At 45.0% G+C, this 21,125-nt stretch overlaps 1 protein-coding gene and 1 long non-coding RNA gene across 28 annotated transcripts in view; both read right to left on the reverse strand.

Annotated features, from left to right (window-relative positions):
• Positions 1-21,125, reverse strand: part of LDB2 (LIM domain binding 2) — a 397,713-nt gene that overhangs the window by 233,234 nt on the left and 143,354 nt on the right. The window lies entirely within an intron of this gene.
• On the reverse strand, positions 13,199-17,732 carry LOC146400323 (uncharacterized). Its single transcript, XR_014812184.1, has 2 exons — positions 16,782-17,732; positions 13,199-13,928 (listed from the first exon to the last, which is right to left on the reverse strand). It is a non-coding gene; the product is annotated as an uncharacterized LOC146400323 (long non-coding RNA).

Raw genomic sequence — 21,125 nt, forward strand, 5'->3', positions numbered from 1 at the left:
GTGGTGCAAAATCCACACTGACTTCTGTCAAATGGAAAGGCACACTTTCGTTTTCACACCATCTCTGAAGACTTTCAAGGCTACCGGAGGTGTCGTCCGGGGAAGAGTGAAAATCTGGTTGGTGTGTATTAAGTACAAGGAGACAGAGAACATTTGGCAAATTAATGAACAAATGTTAGGAGTGTTAAGTGTAGAAGGAATGATGACGAGAGGAGAGGAAATAACATTTGTGGTCCCATATTGAATAAATTCTTCTCATGGATTGTTTACCCATAGAATATGCAAATCTTCTCAGTGCAGGCTAGAAGAGTTCTAGCGATTTCGGGGGGGGGGGGGGTTGATAAGTTAAATATTCTGGGTCCACTTCTAAATTGGAAAAATCCCTATCATTCGGGAATAGCTGTCCCCAAACTGCATGATAGAAGACATGAAAAGTTAATTTTAAAAGAGAGAGAAAGAGACAGAAATGGAGAGAGAAAGAAAGATTGAAACAGAGAGCTTGCCTTCCAATTTTTCCAAATGAAACTTGCAAATGGGATCTCTTTAACTAAACCAATCTAAGGCCCCATCAAAATAATCTCCCTTCAGAATATTGAATTTTGACCACTCCATCAGTTTTTGAAACTCCTTGGGTGGTATAAATATTTAAAATTTTCTTTTGGAGATAATGGTTTTTGGGGGAAGGAGTGAACAGCAAGTGCAAAGCAGAAATGAAAGAAGGTACGTTGCTATGTTTTGAAAATACACTAAAGCACAGCACTAGTCACAACTTCCAAGACAGTGACGCCGCCTAAGTGTCCATCAGCAGATGACTGGATTAAAAAAAAAAAAACTGGAACATTACTCAGCCACGAAAAAGGAAATCTTGCCATTTGTGACAACATGGATGAATACAGAGGCTATTAGGCTAAGTAAAATAAGTCAGTCAGAGAAAGATAAATACTGCCTGACTTCATTCATGGGGAATCTAAAAGACAAAACAGATGAACACACAAAATAAAACAGAAACAGCCTTGTAGATTCAGAGGACAAACTGGTGGTCACCATATGGGAGAGGAGTGGGTGGCTGGGTGAAATAGGTACAGGGGGTTAAGAGGTACAAACTTCCAGTTATAAAAGAAATGGCACAGGAACATAATCTACAGCATAAAGAATATGGATTGATCATATTATAAATTGTACGACAATAGATGTTTACCGTACTTACTGTGATGATGAGTTTGTAATGCATATAAATGTCGAATCACTATGTCGTAACACCTGAACCTAATATAATATTGTGGGCCAACTATTCTTCAACAACAATAAACAGACAAACAAAAGCAACTCATTTTTTAACGAAGGAGATTGCATTTTATATCCGAATTCAAATCTTTCTACTTGTAAAAATTCAAATGAATGTGCCCTGTAAAAGGATGCATGCATTAGTCGGATTCAATGAAGGAGGATCCTTGAACTTGAAATAAAGGACTCACGGGAGAACATGGTCCAATACGTAGGATTGGTGGAAATAAAACATCAAAATTTGGAAATGTGGAATGGGAGATGGGAAAGAGCTAGCAGAGGTTGCATGGTGCAACCTCAATCCCTGTTTCTTGGTTTCGAAGGGCATCTCCCCTTCGAAAGAAAATCAGCTTTGTTTCTGAGTCTCTAAAGGGCAATTTCCAGCCTTTCTTCTCCTGGCAGACACCCAACGGTGTAAAATCTTCCCTCGACTGGTTGTGTTTGCTTAGATTCTCGCTTACGCTGCCCTCAACAGGACCACTCGTGAGCCGTGGAAGTTTGCAGGTGTCTCTGCTATCGGTGGCTTTGTTACATCCCAGATCTTTTGTTCTTTGCCCAGAGGGCAATCCCACCAGGCCTCCAACAGTGCGAGCTGCTCCCTTGATTGTCCTGCCATCTCCTCCTTTGCCCTTCCTGCTGCTCAGAGCAGCATGCCAGGTACTAACTCATGGGCTTTCCGTATCAGTTTGATTTCTGTCTCATGCTCATGGGGTCTTGCCTAAAATGACCCAGGCACTTCTGGAGCCATACACACTCCTTAGCCTTGTCTCTGCCGCTGGAGAACTGTCTTCTGGATGACAGATGTATACAGACCTGTAGTTTTCTTCTTTACAATGTGACACAACTATTCCCTCAGTCTGTCCTATAAGCATATTTTCATTCATGGTTCGACAAACTTTTCAGTCTTAATGGCTCCCTAGACCATCTCCTTAATGTAATTTCTGTATCTTCCAGATCGTAAAAGTCATGCTCAGGACTGAGTCGCAGAGACACAGCACATCTCAGAAATACACGGCCAGGAAAGACTCTCCCAATCAGAAATGCTGCTTGTGGACCGAAATCAAGCCCTTTAAAAAATGTGGCAACATTCTCAAGTAATCAGGATCAAAAACATAATTTGATAATTGACAGCAGTTATAATCAAGTTCAAATTCTATTTTAGTTCTGATTCCTATACACAGATTTATGGGACTTTTGTCACCTCCAGGGGTGGCAAGCTCTGCCTCTCATTCTGAGGCACATCTCCTCGCCTTGGAAAACGAATTTTTTGAAAGTCTTTCCTTTTAAAGCACAACGGTCCATCACAGTGTTACTTTCATCACTTCCAACTAGTTCTGGTGTACGCATTCAACAAAGACCATTCTGTACCAAGCGTGGCATCAGGTGAAATGTTAGGTAGGAGGGATGGGAAGATGAAGAGGCTGGACATTTGCAACGAGGGTCCGGGTAAGACCTGGGTCAACAGACAGCCATGAGCTACGAGAGCCACGGCTTAATGGATGTGTGCTCCACACACCACAGGCACAGTGAGAAAGGAGCAATCGATTCTCCGGAGAGATGTAGGAGAGATGGGCTATGAAGAAAGAAGGCTGGTGCCCCAGATAGGGAAGACAAAGAAAAGCATCCAAGTTGGTTCATTCGACTTCAAGTCCAAAACCTCTTTACCCTGTTGGCCCCAGAGATACGTGACACTGCTGGGTTCACTGTCACTTGTCTCTTCTCCCAAGGACATTCATTTTCCGAGGTTTTTTTTCACCCTTTATAACTTCCTCGGAGAGGTTTCGCTCGACCTCGTGCCCGCACCACCTCCCCTGCCATCCCCACCGAGACTGGTTTAAGCCCCCGGTTTGCTCTCCTGGCATCCCACCTATGTTGCACTTATCACAACTGAAATTAATTCACAACGCGTGTGTCTTTATTAGCGCTCTATCCTTCGAGAACCTAAGGTCTACATTATCTAGAATCATCTAGAGTCTACACTTCACAAGAGCTGGAGGCCAGGCTGTCCCGTTTCCTGCATCTCCAGAGCAAGAATGGAGTGAAGGGCACAGGAACACGGTACCTATTTGTTGAACAAACACCTAAGTGAGTAAATGTGCTGATTCTTACACGACAACGATCTTGGGTTCTTTCAGCTCCAGCAAGCTCCAGCTGGTTTAATGTATAGCTGAGAGGATGGAACCTGTAGAAGACACACAAGTTTTCAAGGCCCCGAAGGGTCATCACAGAGGGAGGGTTCGGCGTCCCGCAAAGGACAGGTGGCCAGGCCAGCACCTTCCATGCTTGACCCGTCCGTACATTACGAGGCAAAGGCCACTCCTGGCAGCAGACCGTGCTCATAACATTTTCTCTAGGTTTCCTGTGCTCAGAAACCCAGTCGTCTCTTAAAAAAACACAGGGCAGGGAGGTCCTGTCATGGCGCAGTGGTTAACGAATCCGACTAGGAACCATGAGGTTGCGGGTTCGATCCCTGGCCTTGCTCAGTGGGTTAAGGATCTGGCATTGCCGTGAGCTGTGGTGTAGGCTGCAGACGCGGCTCGGATCCCATGTTGCTGTGGCTCTGGCGTAGGCTGGTGGCTATGGCTCCGATTCGACCCCTAGCCTGGGAACCTCCATATGCCGCAAAAGCGGCCCAAGAAATGGCAAAAAGACAAAAACAAACAAACAAACAAAACACAGGGCAGTTCCTTAGAGCCCACTTCCCACCAAACCCAACATTAACCGCTTTCCCCAAATGCCTTCTTTGCCAACATTGGGATGCGCTTCTTCGAGTCTAGCCCTTCTTCACTGTCCCCCTTCCCTCCATCTCTGCCTACCCCATCACTACTCATGGTCCCTGCCATGGCTCTCAAGGTCCCCTGCAGGAAGCCACCTCTCCTCCTGGACTTCACCCGACACTTGACCCTTGTTTGATGGCATTTTCCAGGAAGTCCCGTATCATAACCACGTACTTGTCTCATTTCCCCAGTAGGCAGAATTCTAGGATGACACCCCTGCCCCCCACACGCCCAGATTCTCGCCCCCTGGTGTATGCACCCTTCATTACACCATGATAACCCTGTTACTCAATGATTATGTTACATGAGATGGCAGAGGGATTGTACAGATGTTAATAAAGTCCTTCAGCAGATCAAATTCAGCCAGACAGATCAGCTTGGGTGGGCCTGACCTAATCAGGTGGGTCCCCAATGTCAGAGAAACAGAGAGAGTCTCCTGCTGGTCTTGAGCCACCAAGCTTCTTTCTTTGTTATGCTGGGGACCACAGGCTGAGCCACAGTGGGAGGCCTCTAAGACCTGTAAGCAGTCTCTAGATATCAGCAAGCAATGGGAACTTCCAGTCCTACAACAGCAAAGAACTGAATTCTGAAGGCATGGTTGCCCCAACTGACACCTCAATTTTAGCCTTGTGAGACCCTGGGCAGAGGATCCAGGTAGCGAGTGCCTGGACTCCTGATCCCCAGAAAATGGGACATAGCAAATGTGTGTTGTCTTGAGCTGCTAAGTGTGTGATCATTTGCCACGCTGCAGCAGAAAATTAAAACACCTCTTCAATAGAGTCTCTCTGATTTTTTGCATGGCTCTGAATTCAAAGCATTTAATGACATTTCCCATGGCACTTGGTTCTGAAAGATTTTGAAGATGATCCAAAGAGCAAAATTAAAAAATACATGGTCCCTATAAAATCATGTTCCTTTTAGACTCGATCCAATAAAAAAGTAGAGAAGCATTCGCTAGTCACTAAGGGGAGTCTGGTGTTTTCTAAAGAAACAAGAGACAGGAATTCGATCCTGGTTCTATTGCAAACTTGCTGATTGCCTAGAGCAAGTCAAAGCCAAGTGAACTTCTTGGTATGTTATCTATAAACAGGTAACTATATACAGCCATTAAAATAGCTACTACTTATTGATAAACTCCCCTGTATCTGGGGCTGTACGGATAGTATTTTTTTTTTTTTTTTTTTTTTGTCTTTTTTGTTGTTGTTGCTATTTCTTGGGCTGCTTCCGCGGCATATGGAGGTTCCCAGGCTAGGGGTTGAATCGGAGCTGTAGCCACCAGCCTACGCCAGAGCCACAGCAACGCGGGTTCCGAGCCGTGTCTGCAACCTACACCACAGCTCACGGCAACGCCGGATCGTTAACCCACTGAGCAAGGGCAGGGACCGAACCCGCAACCTCATGGTTCCTAGTCGGATTCGTTAACCACTGCGCCACGACGGGAACTCCATGTACAGATAGTATTTACAGATACCTTCGTACTGTGGGCAGGGAGACTTTATGTTCATTTTGAAGGGGAAAATAGTGAGGCTCAGGGTGATGGGCTATAATAACCAAGGTCATGTGGTCGCTGTGGGACAGGTCGTAGTGTGACGGTTGTGTGTCTCACCGGCCTGAGCTGTTAAAGTGAGGGGTTGCTCTAAGGTCTGCTCTGATTGGCTCATCCTAGAGATGCATGTAGACAGAGTGTGACTTCCACAGCACAAGGCCAGGAGGCGCCGCCAGCATCTCTGAAATGAGTCATGCCTGAGTTCCTGGCAGTACAAATGTGTCCCGTTTCGGCAACGACAGAGACGCAGAGCCCAGAAGCCCAGGCGGGGGGGACGGCAGATTTAAGAACGTGTTTACTCAGGACAGCGGAAAGGAAGTCAAGCGTGAACTTTCTGAGCTTCAAAGCAATTCTCAGGGCCCGTTTGGGAATAAGCAGAAATCTTCAAATTTATCCAAAGTTTAGCAAATGCACAATGACAAATGTAACAGTTCCTCTAAATTGAAGTTCATCTCTTGGCACTTGTGGAGGCTTGGAGAAAATGCCAGCAACGAGGGCTTGGAAGGAAATACATCTCTAGATTCCCTGAAAACATAGATAGTGATTGTGAAAGACATATGGAGGATCCCATACTGCACTGAAAAAGAAAATTTATAAATGTCAGCTTTAAGGCAGCAGTGTTGGAAGGATTTAAAGCAATCTACGCTTAACTCTGATGAGAAAAATATGCTGGGGATACACATTCGCCATAAAGAAGGAATTCTTCTTAACCGGTGCTGTTTCCTGGAGGAGTGGACAAGGAGAGAGAAATCAGAGCAAGAGATTTCGATTTTTTTTTTTTTTTTAATCTTTAGGGCCGCACCTGTGGCATATGGAAATTCCTGGGCTAGGGGTCTTATTGGATGCCCCTAAGCCACAGCCACAGCAATGCCAGCTCTGAGCTGCATCTGCCACCTACACCGCAGCCAGTGGCAACACCAGACCCTTAACCCACTGATCGAGGCCAGGGAGAGAGCCACACCCTCAGGGACACTATGTTAGGTTCCTAACCTACTGAGCCACAAAGGGAACTCCTAGATTTTTTTTTTTTTTTTTTAAATCCAAAGAAGGAACCGTTAAAGATTCTCTACTGTTTAACAAAGATGCTGGGAGACAGGATGATACAGGGGCCACGATGCAGGTAGCAACGGCAGTAGAGTTGAGTTCTGAGTCTCTGGGGACCTTACTTTTTTCATCTCTACAGCACAGATGGTCAATACGATCCCTGCTTCTGGGCTTGCAGCAAGGCTGGGATGAGATGCTGCCATTCGACCCCCTCAGAAAATATTAACCATGGGGTCCCCCCACCCCCCTCCCCCGCCTGGCTCCATCATTTACAGCGGCAGGCGCCGAGGCTCCCGAGAAGAATAAGGCCCAGTCCTCTCCTTCCATGAGCTTACAGATGGTCCTGATTTATGAAAGGATTTTATAAACTGCAAAGCATTAGCAGAACACTTGTATTTTAATTCATGAACCCATCCAGGAAGTTACTGTTGGACTCCCTTGAAAAACACCAAGGCAAGCATCCACTAAGTACCTGACATTTTTTTTTTTTTTTGTAAATTAGAATATCATAGCAAGAATTACTTATCTTGGCCTAAAAACTGGCATCAGTACTGTATCTCTTTTTAGACAAAACCGCAGCTAATGCTGGAGGATCCTGAATCTATTTTTTTTTTTTTTTCCTTTCCAAAGGGAAAGAAGTAATAAAAAAAAAAAAATGGGGGTTCAAAACCAGGGCCTGGAGGAAGAGACACTCTCCCCTATGCATGTCTCGTTTCCCTGGGGATGGGTCACCTTTGCTTTGCTTCGCTTCCTGAAGGCTCAGAATTGAGATCGTGCCAATTAAACAGGGCCCTGGGTGGGCCACAGAGTCCAGAGCTAAGAATGAGGAGGACAAGGAGGAAGCACCAACTGTCAAGAGATGCAATGGGACCTCGGGAAAGACACGACAAACATCGACGAGAAATGCTAGGGCCACTTCTTAGAGCTTCCACAACTAATGTCGAAGAGGCGATGCTGAAGAGGAGCCTGGATTGAAGAAATCTTTTAATATTTTCACAGCTGGGCCTGCTCGCATGGGGCTGCTGGACCATTTTCTTCAATAAGGCATGGCGCTGGTCTGACATTCGTTTAACAAGGTAATTATCAAGTGAAAAATAGCTGCTGCACTGCTGTGAACCTGAATCAGAACGCTCATAATTACTGATTTTGGGCCCATCTTCAAAAAAAAAAAAAAATAGAGCTCTAAGTACTAAAACATTTTATAGGAAATACGTTCAGGTACAGCGTCCAGAAGTGTGGAGAACTATTGCGGATCTAATTAGCCGCTTATTTACACAATCAGTCAAACACCATTTATCATTTCTCTTATGATTCCATTGAAGAAGAACACATAAGCATGGGCCCATTAAGTTATTTTATGCAGGCACCCCGACAAAGTTCGATTATTACTAATTTTTTTTTCAAGGTTGAAAGGTGAACGGTCCTAAGTGCCTCAGCTGAAAATTGCGGGTAGTTGATTTTATCAAATGCTAGCACTACTTCACATATGTGACATGACAAACATTTCCAGGGGAACTTTTATCTGGTCAAATACATCTCTTAGGTAACTAACTTCAATTTTTAGAATATATTCAAAGCCTGCCTTAATTCTGAAACAACATGCAAATAGCCTCTTACTGAGGATCATCTTAAGTGGTTGATTTTGTTGTTGTTGTTGTTGTTGTTGCTATTTCTTGGCCGCTCCCGCGGCATATGGAGGTTCCCAGGCTAGGGGTCGAATCAGAGCTGTAGCCACCGGCCTACGCCAGAGCCACAGCAACTCGGGATCCGAGCCGCGTCTGCAACCTACACCACAGCTCACGGCAACGCCGGATCGTTAACCCACTGAGCAAGGGCAGGGACCGAACCCGCAACCTCATGGTTCCTAGTCGGATTCGTTAACCACTGCGCCACGACGGGAACTCCTGATTTTTTTTTTTTTTTTAATCTGGAATATACGAGAAATATGGATATACCATTTGTTTGTTTGTTTGTTTGTTTGTTTTGTCTTTTTAAGGCTGCACCCGCAGCATGTAGAGGTTCCCAGGCTAGGGGTCCAGTTGAAGCTGCAGCTCCCAGCCTACACCACAGCCACAGCAACTCAGGATTCAAGCCACATCTGCGACCTACACCACAGTTCACGGCAACACCGGATCCCCAACCCACTGAGCAAGGCCAGGGATCGAACCCGAAACCTCATGGTTCTTACTCGGATTTGTTTCTGCTGTGCCATGATGGGAACTTCTGGAGATACCATTTGTGTTTGGGGAGAAATATCCTTCCAAACATTACCGTCTAGGCTTACTTTGGAATTTGATTCCAGAAAAACTCTTGTCTTTTCATTGTTTTCAGTTTAACTAACCCATTCTGATACAGCAAATGACGCGTTTTTCAAAGCAAAAAAAAAAAAAAGATATTCAAATTGCAAATAAGATGATTCAAAGGCAAGGCTACATAAGACACATATATTTTTAGAAAAGTCTGTAAGAATAATGTCATGCTCTGTTTACTCTAGAGAATATGGAGAACATGTGCCATAAAAGGGAGTGGCTTTACTACCCTCTCCCAGTCCCAGGTGGCCTTATCTCCGCCTTCTGCAGATCTTCAAAATGATTAGTGTCAATTGTTGTCAATTTCAAGTCCTCCCGAGTTATTGAAAAGCCGAAGATAATGTTGCGTCGGGGAAGTTCTCAACAAAGAATACATTAAAGGTAGCACCAGTTGGGGAAGGACCAACTTCATAAAAATAAATAAGCACACGATACTGGCTGTGGGAAGCTGATTCTCTTGGAATGAACACTAAAAGCAAAATACAGGAAGGCACCAAGTTCTATAAGCTCCTGAATTCAAACACTCCAACACAACTACCTTGATTAAACAGTAAATAATGAAACACACCCTAACAGGTGGTTTTGTCATGGAGCCTCTAGATTTTTAAAGAAGTCCACATGAATATTGTTTAACAGAATTGTAGAAGAACGCTAATTTAACCTGACTTCAACAAATGCTTTATTTTACCCTATTTGCATAAATAAGGTACATTCACAAGCTGAAAACATAACACAAAAGTGAAGATGAAACTGTATATTGGCCTGTACGGGGGATGCTTCAAATCAGCTTACGCTGCTAAGCAAGAGCTTCACAAACCAGAAGGGTCCAAAGGAAATACTGCATCTCAGTGTAATGCTGGTTTTTTAAAATATTTCCTGTTAAAAAATGACATCAGGAGTTCCCATCATGGCGCAGTGGTTAATGAATCCGATTAGGAACCTTGAGGTTGAGGGTTCAATCCCTGGCCTTGCTCAGTAGGTTGAGGATCCGGCGTTGCCGTGAGCTGTGGTGTAGGTTGCAGACGCGGCTCGGATCCCGAGTTAATGTGGCTCTGGCATAGGCTGGTGGCTACCGCTGTGATTGGACCCCTAGCCTGCGAACCTCCATATGTCGCAGAAGCGGCCCTAGAAAAGGCAAGACCAAAAAAAAAAAAAAAAAGACATCAAGGTTCCATTTGGATATGGAGTCTAAAAATGGGGTGGTGAGCATTATGAAGAACAAGTCTATTGGCTATGAAGGGATGGATTGGGGGTTTGGGGTTGGCACAGGCACACTGAGGTATATGGAATGATTGACCAGTGGGGCGCTGCTGTACAGCACAGAGAACGCTACCCAATATTCTGTGATGATCCATACGGGAAAAGAATCTGAAAAAGAATGGGTGTGTGTACACGTATAACTGAATCACTTTGTTTCACAGCAGAAATTTTCACAGCATTGTAAATCAACAATACTTCGGTAAAACAAACAAAAAATAGCCAAGATAGGGAGTTCCCTGTTAGCCCGGTGGTTGGGACTCCGTGTTTTCACCACTGTGCCCCCCCCCAAAAAAAAAGAAAAAACAGAAGAAAGAACAGCTTATAAACAGAGGCAGAGAGCATCAATAAGAAAAGATAAGAAAAGATCCGGCCAAGATCTGCCAAGTCCTAGAAAAAATAGTTCACTAGACCTTTAGCAGCTCCCCCAGGCAAGAGATTTCCCTTAGTCATCTTTTCATCGCCGGGACCCAGAAAGATGACACATGGAAAGTTCTTCAGAAAGGGTAAAGGCATAGGGTTGGTTGGTTGGTTTGTTTGTTTTGCTTTTTAGGGCCTTACCTTTGGCATATGGAAGTTCCCAGACTAGGGAATTAGAGCTACAGCTGCCAGCCTATGCCCCAGCCACAGCAACGTGGCATCCAAGCCACATCTGCAACCTACACTACAGCTCACGGCAACGCCAGATCCCCAACTCCCTAAGCGAGGCCAGGGCTCGAACCCGCATCTTCATGGATACTACTCAGATTTGTTTCATTTCCAATGAGCCACAACGGAAACTCCCTATATAGGCATTTTAACTGAAACTATGTCCAAAAAGAGCCATTCAATAAGAAGGTTTATGTATGGTTACTGAGGACTACTTATTTTATGAAATTTGATGGACTTAACCAGGAAGGTTGGTAGAGTCTGTAGTAAAATACTCTACTAATCCAAAGCATTAAAAAAAAAAAAAAATCACTCCTTGAGTTGTAAGTTGGGTAGATGTGATTTTGGTTTAGTGTTTAAAATGGGAGTCTCAGGTCTTACATTTGTGGTTCTGTTTGCGGACAAATTTCCAAATTGCTCTGTGACTCTTCAATACAAGATGAGGTGCTACTACTGGAGATTGTGATGGTGGAAACTTATTAAAACACGAGAAAAGTGGGAGTTCCCATTGTGGCTTAGCTTCTTAAAGAACCCAGCTAGTATCCATGAGGATGCAGGTTTGATCCCTGGCCTCGCTCAGTGGGCTAAAGATCCAACATCGCCTCAAGCTGTGGTAGAGGTTGCAGATGCAGCTTGGATCCTGTGTTGCTGTGGTTATGGTGTAGGTTGACAGCTGTAGCTCCAATTAGACCCCTAGCCCAGGAACTTCCACATTGCATGTGCAGACCTAAAAAGAGGGGGAAAAGAATGAGAAAAGTCATATGCGCAAAAAATGTGGCTGTGGGCTAAATAATCAGTTCCCTTGGGTCATGTTGATACTATTTACCAGTGTGTATCATTCATTCAGTCAATGAATATTTATTGTAAACCTTATATTTGCAAGGTATTGCAGCAGGGTGTTCTCTGTCATAGTTTTAAAGAACCAAAAGGTTTTTAGAAGGTTAGAAGGAAGTCTTTGCCAGCCTGTGTCTTTTTCCACTGGAAACAGATTTGATCACCTTCTTTTCTTTTTTCCTTTTTGTCTTTTTAGGGCCACACCCGAGGCATATGGAAGTTCCCGGGCTATGGGTCAAATCTGAGCAGTAGCTGCCAGCCTGTATGCCACAGCTACAGCAACACCAGATCCAAGCTACGTCTGCTACCTACACCACAGCTCACAGCAATGCCAGATCCTTAACCCACCGAGCAGGGCCAGGGATGGAACCTGAATCCTTCTGGATCCTAGTTGGGTTCATTACTGCTGAGCCACAATGGGAACTCCCCACCTTCGTCTTAATGTCCCCCAGTACTTCGTTTGCCCTCCTCTTCCACTGTGGATGCTATTGCATCAGAGTTAATTGGATATGTCTAGCACCCTTGTTAAACTGGGAGCTGCTTTATGGCACGAGATATTACATGCCCATGTGTGCTTAGCACCTGCCCAAGTGTGGCATAGTCAAGTGTGGCGAGACTACTCTATGGACTTTGGATTGAAATTAGGGCAGGCTTTAGCTTCCACTTCCACTCTGACCCTCTGCTGAGATGTTTTATTCTTTAGGTGGGACTCCTGAGCACAGTTTTTGAGTATAAGCAGAAACAAGACTCCCGTGCAAAACAAGGCCAGGTGAACCATTTAGAGCTCTTTCTAAAAAGGCATCATGATCATCTGCCATTTGGCTCCTCCACAAATTGTTGAGATTTCACATTTGAGTGTGAACTGGGGTCCTTCAAGTAGGGCTTCCAGTTTGAAGAAAGAGAAACCTAGGAAGTCTTGTTGCCTTTGGGTTTTAGATAAACAACACATAATTTAGTGGTGTAAGTATGTCCCAAGTAGTGCATGTGTGTGTATACTTACATTTTATCAAACAACTCTTACCTTCAAGATGATGAGTAAATCAGAGGTAAAAGGGCCAGGTAAGATGTTTCTCTGATTTTTTTTTTTGTTGAGCAGGATATTTATCTTCTCTAGCCCTCGGGCAACAAATGCCAAGAGCATCATCTGTGGTTGTGATATTAGGAAAAGTTGGCCACATTTATCCTCTTACCCATGATGAGGTGGTGCCCTCTTGGTTTGAGAACCATAGTGAGGCTTCTAAGAGTAGGAACATATCCCATGAAACCCAGGGTCAGCAAATGTACATGTGAGGGCCCCACTGAGATCATGGCCAGAGTCTCAAAACATGAGACACAATGGCCATGCCCTGGCTGGTACCTCATTCAGACCTTCCAACCAAGCTCTTGAGGGCAGCCATAGGTCTGACTTGCTCAAACCTGTATATTTGACAGTGACTTTTATCCCTATGAGGAAAGATCCAACAGTCCTCCCAGATTTCTTTCTTTCTTTCCCTTCCTTCTTTCTTTCCTTTCCCCTTCCTCCCTCCCTTCCCAGGCTAGGGCTTGAACTGGAGCTGCAGCTGCCCACCTATACCACAGCCACAGCAACACAGGATCTGAGCCGCATCTGCAACCTATGCCACAGCTCGTGGCAATGCCGGATCCTTAACCCACTGAGCAGGGCCAGGGATCAAACCCACATCCTCATGGATACTAGTTGGGTTTGTTACCACTGAGACATAATGGGAACTCCCTCCCAGATTTCTTAATAGCTTGACTTATAAAGGGAAAATAAAGTCACCAAATCCTAAAAATAGACTATAACATGATGATAACCATACCTTCAACTTGTACAGCACTTTAAATGTATTCAAAGCACTTCTCTGCCCATTATCTCACATGACCACTCACTAGTGTGGTATTTATTAGTACAGGAGAGAACGGAAAGTCTGCTGCATCTATTGTTATGGCCAATTTGCAACTCTTGATATGATCAATTTGAAACCACAAATGGGAAGAGATTCAGTCTTCTTTTTCCCTTCAGAAATCTGTTAGTTCGTCTATCAGTGGTGGACTTTTTCTCAAGTATGCCATAACTCCTCCCAGATTTTGTATTAATATTACAAGCATATTTTCTTTTTGAGCTACTTCGTTGATTATGTTAATTTAAGGTAAGAGTTTTTAATAAAATAATATTAAAAGTAAACAAAACAGGAGTTCCCGCCGTGGAGCAGTGGTTAACGAATCCGACTAGGAACCATGAGGTTGCGGGTTCGGTCCCTGCCCTTGCTCAGTGGGTTAACGATCCGGCGTTGCCGTGAGCTGTGGTGTAGGTTGCAGACGCGGCTCGGATCCCGCGTTGCTGTGGCTCTGGCGTAGGCCGGTGGCTACAGCTCCGATTCAACCCCTAGCCTGGGAACCTCCATATGCCGCGGGAGCGGCCCAAGAAATAACAACAACAACAACAACAACAAAAAAAGACAAAAAAAAAAAAAAATAATAAAAGTAAACAAAACAATTGGTGATAAGCTGCTTTCTTCTCAAGAACCGTCCGCCCCATGATGACCATGTCTGGCCAAAAGCAAGAATTCAGTGCGTTCTGAACGAATCAGTCAATGAACCTCAAATGAACATCTGCTTCAGTCCTAACTTAATTGACTCCAAATCTCACCAGCCTAATGAAGACTTCTGTTGAAAAGGGTCACTCCCTAAGCTCACAATTTCAAAGACTAAAGCTATCTAGAAAGCACTTAGTTCAACTCTATGCAGAGAAAAGCATTTTCCAGAGTCATCTGCGACAGACGTTAGGTAACGAAAATGCCACAATCCTCCAGGAACTAACCATCGAGGATTACTCTAAGGAGGTGCATTCTTTTCTCCAGGGTTATTTTTTGAATGTGATCCCAGTTCATTTCCTTTCACCTCGTCCTCAGGAAACAAGACATACAGCCCAACGGTGCCTAGCACAGTGGCTGGCACTCAAGAGGTGTCTAATAGCATCTAGCTCCCTGAACAAAACAGGGGATAGAAACCCCATCCTCTCTTGGACAGGGGTTACCATTATAGCACTTTGGGACTTTATTTAAATCCCTTTCTTCCATTAATATCAGCTTTTCTCTCAGTTGGTCATTAAATTCTAACAGTTTCTATATTTAAGGAAGACATGTCTGGGAGTTCCTGTTGTGGTGCAGCAGAAAAGAATCCGACTAGGAACCATGAGGTTGCAAGTTCGATCCCTGGCCTCGCTCAGGGGGTTAAGGATGCGGCGCTGCTGTGAGCTGTGGTGTAGGTCACAGACGCAGCTTGGAACTGATGTCGCTGTGGCTGCGGCGTAGGCTGGTATCTCTAGCTCTGATTGGGCCCCTCGCCTGGGAACCATGGGTGTAGCCCAAAAAAGTACACACACAAAAAAGGAAGACATATCTGATCTGGCTTTGCCTAAAGCCAGACATATCTCTGCTTTGTGCTGAATGACGGAATGAATAATAGGAACGATCCTCTACTTTAATTCCAGATGAGTGGCATAGCATAGGTTTAACTATTCTCACACTCGTTCATTCATTCATTCAAGCAATAAATACATATCGTGTGTTTTTCACGAACAGTACTAAGCTAAGGTTACATGTCATTTAATCTTATTTAATCTTCACAAGTATCTTATGATGTTGGCCTTATAATCACCTTGATGTTACATAGGAAGACACTAATCTGGGCAGCACGACTAGATTCACATCCCACTCCTAACATCGTAAAGCTAGTGGCGCAGAGGCTCAAAATGATCTGATGTCCATGATTTTGACCTCTGCCTCCATAAATGGAAACAAGAAAAGAAATGAAGCATGTTCAGAAGAACCAAGTTACTTTACAGAGGAAGAGGCCCTGGACTAATTGGCATGTGATTCAAGGAAGCTGAGGGTCTTTTTTTCCCTTTTTTCTTTTTCTTTTTTTTTTTTTTCTTTTTTTTTTTTTGCCTTTTAGGGCCACACCTGCGGCATACGGAGGTTCCCAGGCTAGGGGTGGAATTGGCGCTGGCCTACACCACAGCCACAGCAATGCAGGGTTCGAGCTGTGTCTGTGACTTACACTACAGCTCACAGCAATGCTGGATCCTTAACCCACTGCGCGTGGCCAGGGATTGAACCTGTAACCTCATGGTTCCTCGTCAGATTCGTTTCCGCTGCGCCACAACGGGAACTCCGGAAGCTAAGGGTCTTTAAGCACTGGCCAAACAAACCTGTACTTTCCAATCTCCAGGGGACTCCTTAGAGGGGTTGTTCATAGAAAGACACAAGCCCAGATGGAGTCTTGTAAGTCCCTTCCTCCCCTGTGCTGCAGTGCACGCTCTTTACATGTAACTTTAAAACAAAAAAAACACGTTCATGCCACAGTAGCTGTTAAGTGTGGGGTCAAGTTGCCTATGCGTACATTCAAGGAATGATTTCCCCAGAAATATATTATTAAGCACGTGATGCAATGTTAGAGAGAAAGTGGGGGGAAATGCTTGCAGAATTCCTATACAGCAAGTGCAATAAAAACACAGCTGGACAAGGTGAACCAATAAAAAATAGGAAAAAAAAGCCAGTCACCCCAGATAGTCGAGCAACTTGGGCCTTGTAGAATTTCTCTACCTTAGGGGACACATCCAAAGACACAACACATAAAAACACACGTTACAAGGACAAAAGGGAAGAACTTGGTCAATACTATCGGGCTATCAGAACTTTCAGGAAGAGAAGGGCACTAGGAAAGAAAATGTAAAAGAGAAGCCATAATTGTAAAAATGGCTCCACAGAGGGGCCGATTTGTGGTTCTTTTTTTGAGATTATAAATGGATCTTAGACAGCTTTAACCTGAAACGGGTGGGGAATTTTTTTCTTTTCTTTTTTTTTGGCCTTTTATTTATTTATTTTTGTCTTTTTGTCTTTTTAGGATCCGAGCCACATCTTCGACCTACACCACAGCTCACGCCAACACCGCATCCTTAACCCACTGAGCAAGGCCAGGGATCGAACCTGTGTCCTCATGGATGCCAGTCAGGTTCTTTAACCACTGAGCCATGACGGGAACTCCCGATTTGCGGTCCTTCTAATGTGACTTGATGACTAAGGAAAACAGAAGAAAATGGTATGGAGAGTGATGGCATGTCCTAGAACAAACTTGCTGCTTTTGGAGGGTGAAATGAACCCTCAGCAGCCACAGAGGGAACAAGAATAGAGTCTTTGGCTTGTGTGACTACAAAGGTGTGTAGTCCTGCAAGAAAGCCTTCTTCTAGAAGAAATGTGGAAATTAAGGGGAAAAACACAGTTTTAAGACAGAACATTTCTGGGACCCATGAACTCTCAAATTACAGATAATACCTAAAGGGTTCGTGATAACTGTGTCTGAGTTGTCCTGGCTCTCAATCTAGAGGCCGAGGTATGCTCTTTGGAATTCAACTGCATATCAACAGCTTTTTTTTTTTTTTTCCTTTTTTCTGCACCCATGGCATATGGAAGTTCCCAGGCCAGGGATCAAATCCAAGCTGCAGCTTCAACCTACACCACGACTATGGCAATACGAGATCCTTAACCCACGATGCCAGGCCAGGGATGGAACCAGCACCTCAGCAGTGACCCGAGCTGCTGTAGAGACAACACCAGATCCTTAACCCACTGCTCTACAATGGGAACTTCCAACAACAACTAATTACGGAGCATTTTCCAGGTGCCTGGAAATTCTGCTAAGAAATTTACATGTGCCATCTCATCAAACCCTCACTTTGCAGAGGAGGCCACTGACGCTTAGAAAGTGACTTCAGCCAAATCACACAGGTAGTAAAAAGACAGCTGGGTTTGAGCCTAGGTATTAGATCCAGAACCCTGCCTGAATCACAGATATTTCCCTAAAAATAAGTCAACAGAAGTGCCCTGGAACAAGGCAGCATTTTAGTTTTTCTATCATCTCCAACCCTTAATTTTCAAAACAATGCCAACCTGGGCATAACATTTGGAGTCCTCCACCACCACCCCCCGCTCCTCCGCCCCCAGGCGCATAGAGCCCACACTTACTCCATTGCTTGTCCCCTCTTGAACACCACTTACCAGCAATGACAGTGGGTTTCTGCAGTTGAAAAGCCTGGGAGGACGTGACCTCTTCAAGGCTGCATTTCAGCAGGGACTGCCCTTCAGAGGGGTCTCTAGACTCCCTGCTGCCCAGAGAGCCTCTGCAGCAAGTGCCACACAATAAGCCCCTGCCAGTGGCAAACTTCTCCAGTGCACAGAAGCTACAGAGATGCCAAGGCTGTTCATTGTCATCAGTAATAATAGCCAATGCTGACTACCATAGTCTCCAAATGCTCCAAGGGTCTTTGATTATATTATCTCATTTAATTTTCACCATGAGCCAGTGATGCCCATTTTACAGATGAAGAAACAGAGGCTCTGTTACCAATCCAAGCATACATTAAGACTCAAGAATGTTCACATTGAACCCTATGCTTTCCATTTTATCATATTTGTTTCTTTTTTTTTTTTCTTTTTCTTTTCTTAATTCTTTGTTGTCTTTTTAGGGCCACACCTGCAGCATATGGAGGTTCTCAGGCTAGGGGTCGAATTGGAGATGTAGCTGCCAGCCTACACCCCAGCCACAGCAATGCCAGATCGAGCATCATCTGCACCTACACCACAGCTCACAGCAACACCGGATTCCCAACCCACTGAGCGAGGCCAGGGATCGAACCTGTGTCTTCATGGATGCTAGTCAGACTCGTCTCCACTGAACCATGATGGGAACTCCATCTTTTTTTTTTCTTCTCTTTTCAGGCCTGCACCTGTGGCATATGGAAGTTTGCAGGCCAGGGGTGGAATCAGAGCTGGACCTGGAGCCCATCCCACAGCCACAGCAATACTAGATTCAAGCCACATCTGTGACCTATGCAGCAGCTTGCAGCAACGCCATATACTTAGCCCGCTGAGTGAGGCCAGGGAGTGAACCTGCATCCTCAGGGACCCTATGTCGGGTTCTTAACCCACTGAGCCACAGTGGAAATGCCACATTCTTCCCATTTTAAGAAGTCCAGAGATCTCAGTAAAGGGATTGTTTTGCCAACATCCTATTCTGTGATAATTTCCCCAAAAGTCCATTCACTCGTTCAATCATTCATTCAGTACACTTTTATGGGGCACCTACCTTGTGCAAGTTTCTGTATTAATCTGAGAATTCGGCAGTAAAGAAAACAAAGCCCCTGTGCACAGGGAGACAGAATTCTAATAGGGGATGACAGACAACAAATAAACAAGCCAACACATATTACAGAATTTACGGTAGCTTGGAGATACGATCTCTTGGAGCCAGAGGGATGCTCTGAAAACAGAGATGGGGAGGTAGAATGAAGAGTTTTTCCTAGTAAGGGCCAAATAAACCTCATCTGGAATATGCCTTGGTACCGAGAATGAAAGTGACTAGGGTAAGTGGTCTACATACATAAATGCGATGGCCAAGTCCTACTTTCCTCCTCAGACATAAAAAGCTCTCCGCTCCCTTCGAGGTCTCGAGGAAGAGTTACAGCCCCCAGCCCAGGGATGTTTTCTCTGTAGCAACACAGTGTGCCTGGGCCATGAATGGGTTAAGGTGGCTGCGTGCTGCCTGGAGCGCGCGTGCGAGCGCGTCAGGCGTTCTAAGCATCCTTCATCTTCCCTATCTCCCGGTCCTAGGCTGTCAATCAGCTGTCACTTGCCCGCACATCAGCAGTGCGTGCACATCACCAGGCTGTCAGCAAAGCAGCTGATGAGACTCGGCTCTAGACTGTCAATCATCTTTGTTTCTCTTCTCTGCTCGGGAAATATTTTGGCTCAGAGAAACAAAGAAACCTGGACAACAATGGCTGGTAGTCAGGCGTTTACTCCGGTACATGAATATCAGATCTGAAACAAGCACCGATCTTGACTCATCCCCAAATGATGTTGGGGTCGGGGGTGGACAGAGGGAAGATTGAGAATCTGTTTTATGAGTACAGGCTTTAAAACTGTAATTCTAGTTCCCTGAGCAGACCCTGATGGATTCACACACACACACACACACACACACACACACACACAGCGCGGGAACATAAAACAATGATAACTTGAAGTTATCTGAGCTTATGCCTCAGAAAAAAATAAGGCACAGAGGATGGATGACTGCTTGGTTGGAGATTATTCACCATTGATCAGGCAGGCTTTTGGGGAGAGAGTAATTGTGGGATTGCTGAGTTCATTTATCTCCCGGGGAATTCTGAAACGGCAGCCTCGGCATCCGACTCTCTCCCACTCTTTAGGGCGTGAGGCTGCTTGGGGGCACCCACACACAGAAAAGCCAGTGCACTCGATGAAGTGGGCTTGCCAGTGCTGGCAGCAGGCATCAGTATGTTGAAAATAAAGGCATTCTAACGGTCCCTTGTCTGGCATACTAACTGCCCCTCTCACCCAAAACATTTATTAGAAATGTCCCCACCTCTAAAAGCCTGCAGTCTACCAAATCTAGAGAGACGCTCCCGCTCCCGGCAATGAGTTTCATTTAAGCAGCACGTCCAAGCTGTCCCGCTCTCCTATTTGCCACGTGTGCAAAATCACCACATGCGTAATAGCATAATTAATCAACTCATCATGCAGTAGCTCCAAACACTGCTAAATTGTCCAAAGTCCTACAAAATTAAGGGGGGGGGGCGTAAAAACCTATTGCACTCCAGGGCTTTGAAATACATTTAGCAACAATCAGATCTTTCCATTGTGTTTATCAAGGTCCCTATTTCCTCTCATCTACCCAGTGCTCTGGACCGACCTGCTCAAACGCACTGTGGCTGGTTCCATCATCAGCTCCCTGTTGGGAAAGCTTTCTCCACTGACAATCAGATCCTTTCATGTGGGCAACCCTGATTTCTGGAAACACACCGCCCTCTGATCTAACCAGACGTTAATTGCTTTTGTGCTGACGTACCTGCGCCTCTTGGTCTTACGGCACAACTGGCAAACCTGATCTCTGACGAGTTGGCTGAACCTAATCAGGACAGATCAGCTGTTCCCCAAGGAGCCACAGGCTGTAATTTGAGGATCTTTACAGAGTCCTCCGTCGCGGGAAAGACAAGGAACTATAAATTCTGTCAACCCTAATCCGAAATCGTGTGTTCACAGCAGCTGGGGTCTCCCCCCGACCCCTAAGAAAAGATAACGCTTGTCCAATAAATACCTGAGATAATTGATAAGAGGGAATTAGAAGGCTATGGCTGATACAGTGACTGTGAGATTTATTGTTTTGTAAAGGAAACTTCAGGAGCGGAACATCCGGTAGGACATGTGAGTTGCCGAGAATAAAGAAAGGTCTTGAGGAAGCGATGGATGGCAACTGTCCACAAATCAGCTCCCACTTATCACCGGGTGGCTTGGTTCAGATTTGTCTTCCTCTCTAAACAGCCAAGTACCCAAACATTCTAAG

This window comes from Sus scrofa, chromosome 8, assembly GCF_054392235.1.
Source record: "Sus scrofa isolate SSC_HxYL_T2T_F1_AM1 chromosome 8, Sscrofa_HxYL_maternal_Yorkshire_Landrace_v2.0, whole genome shotgun sequence".
NCBI lineage: Eukaryota > Metazoa > Chordata > Mammalia > Artiodactyla > Suidae > Sus > Sus scrofa.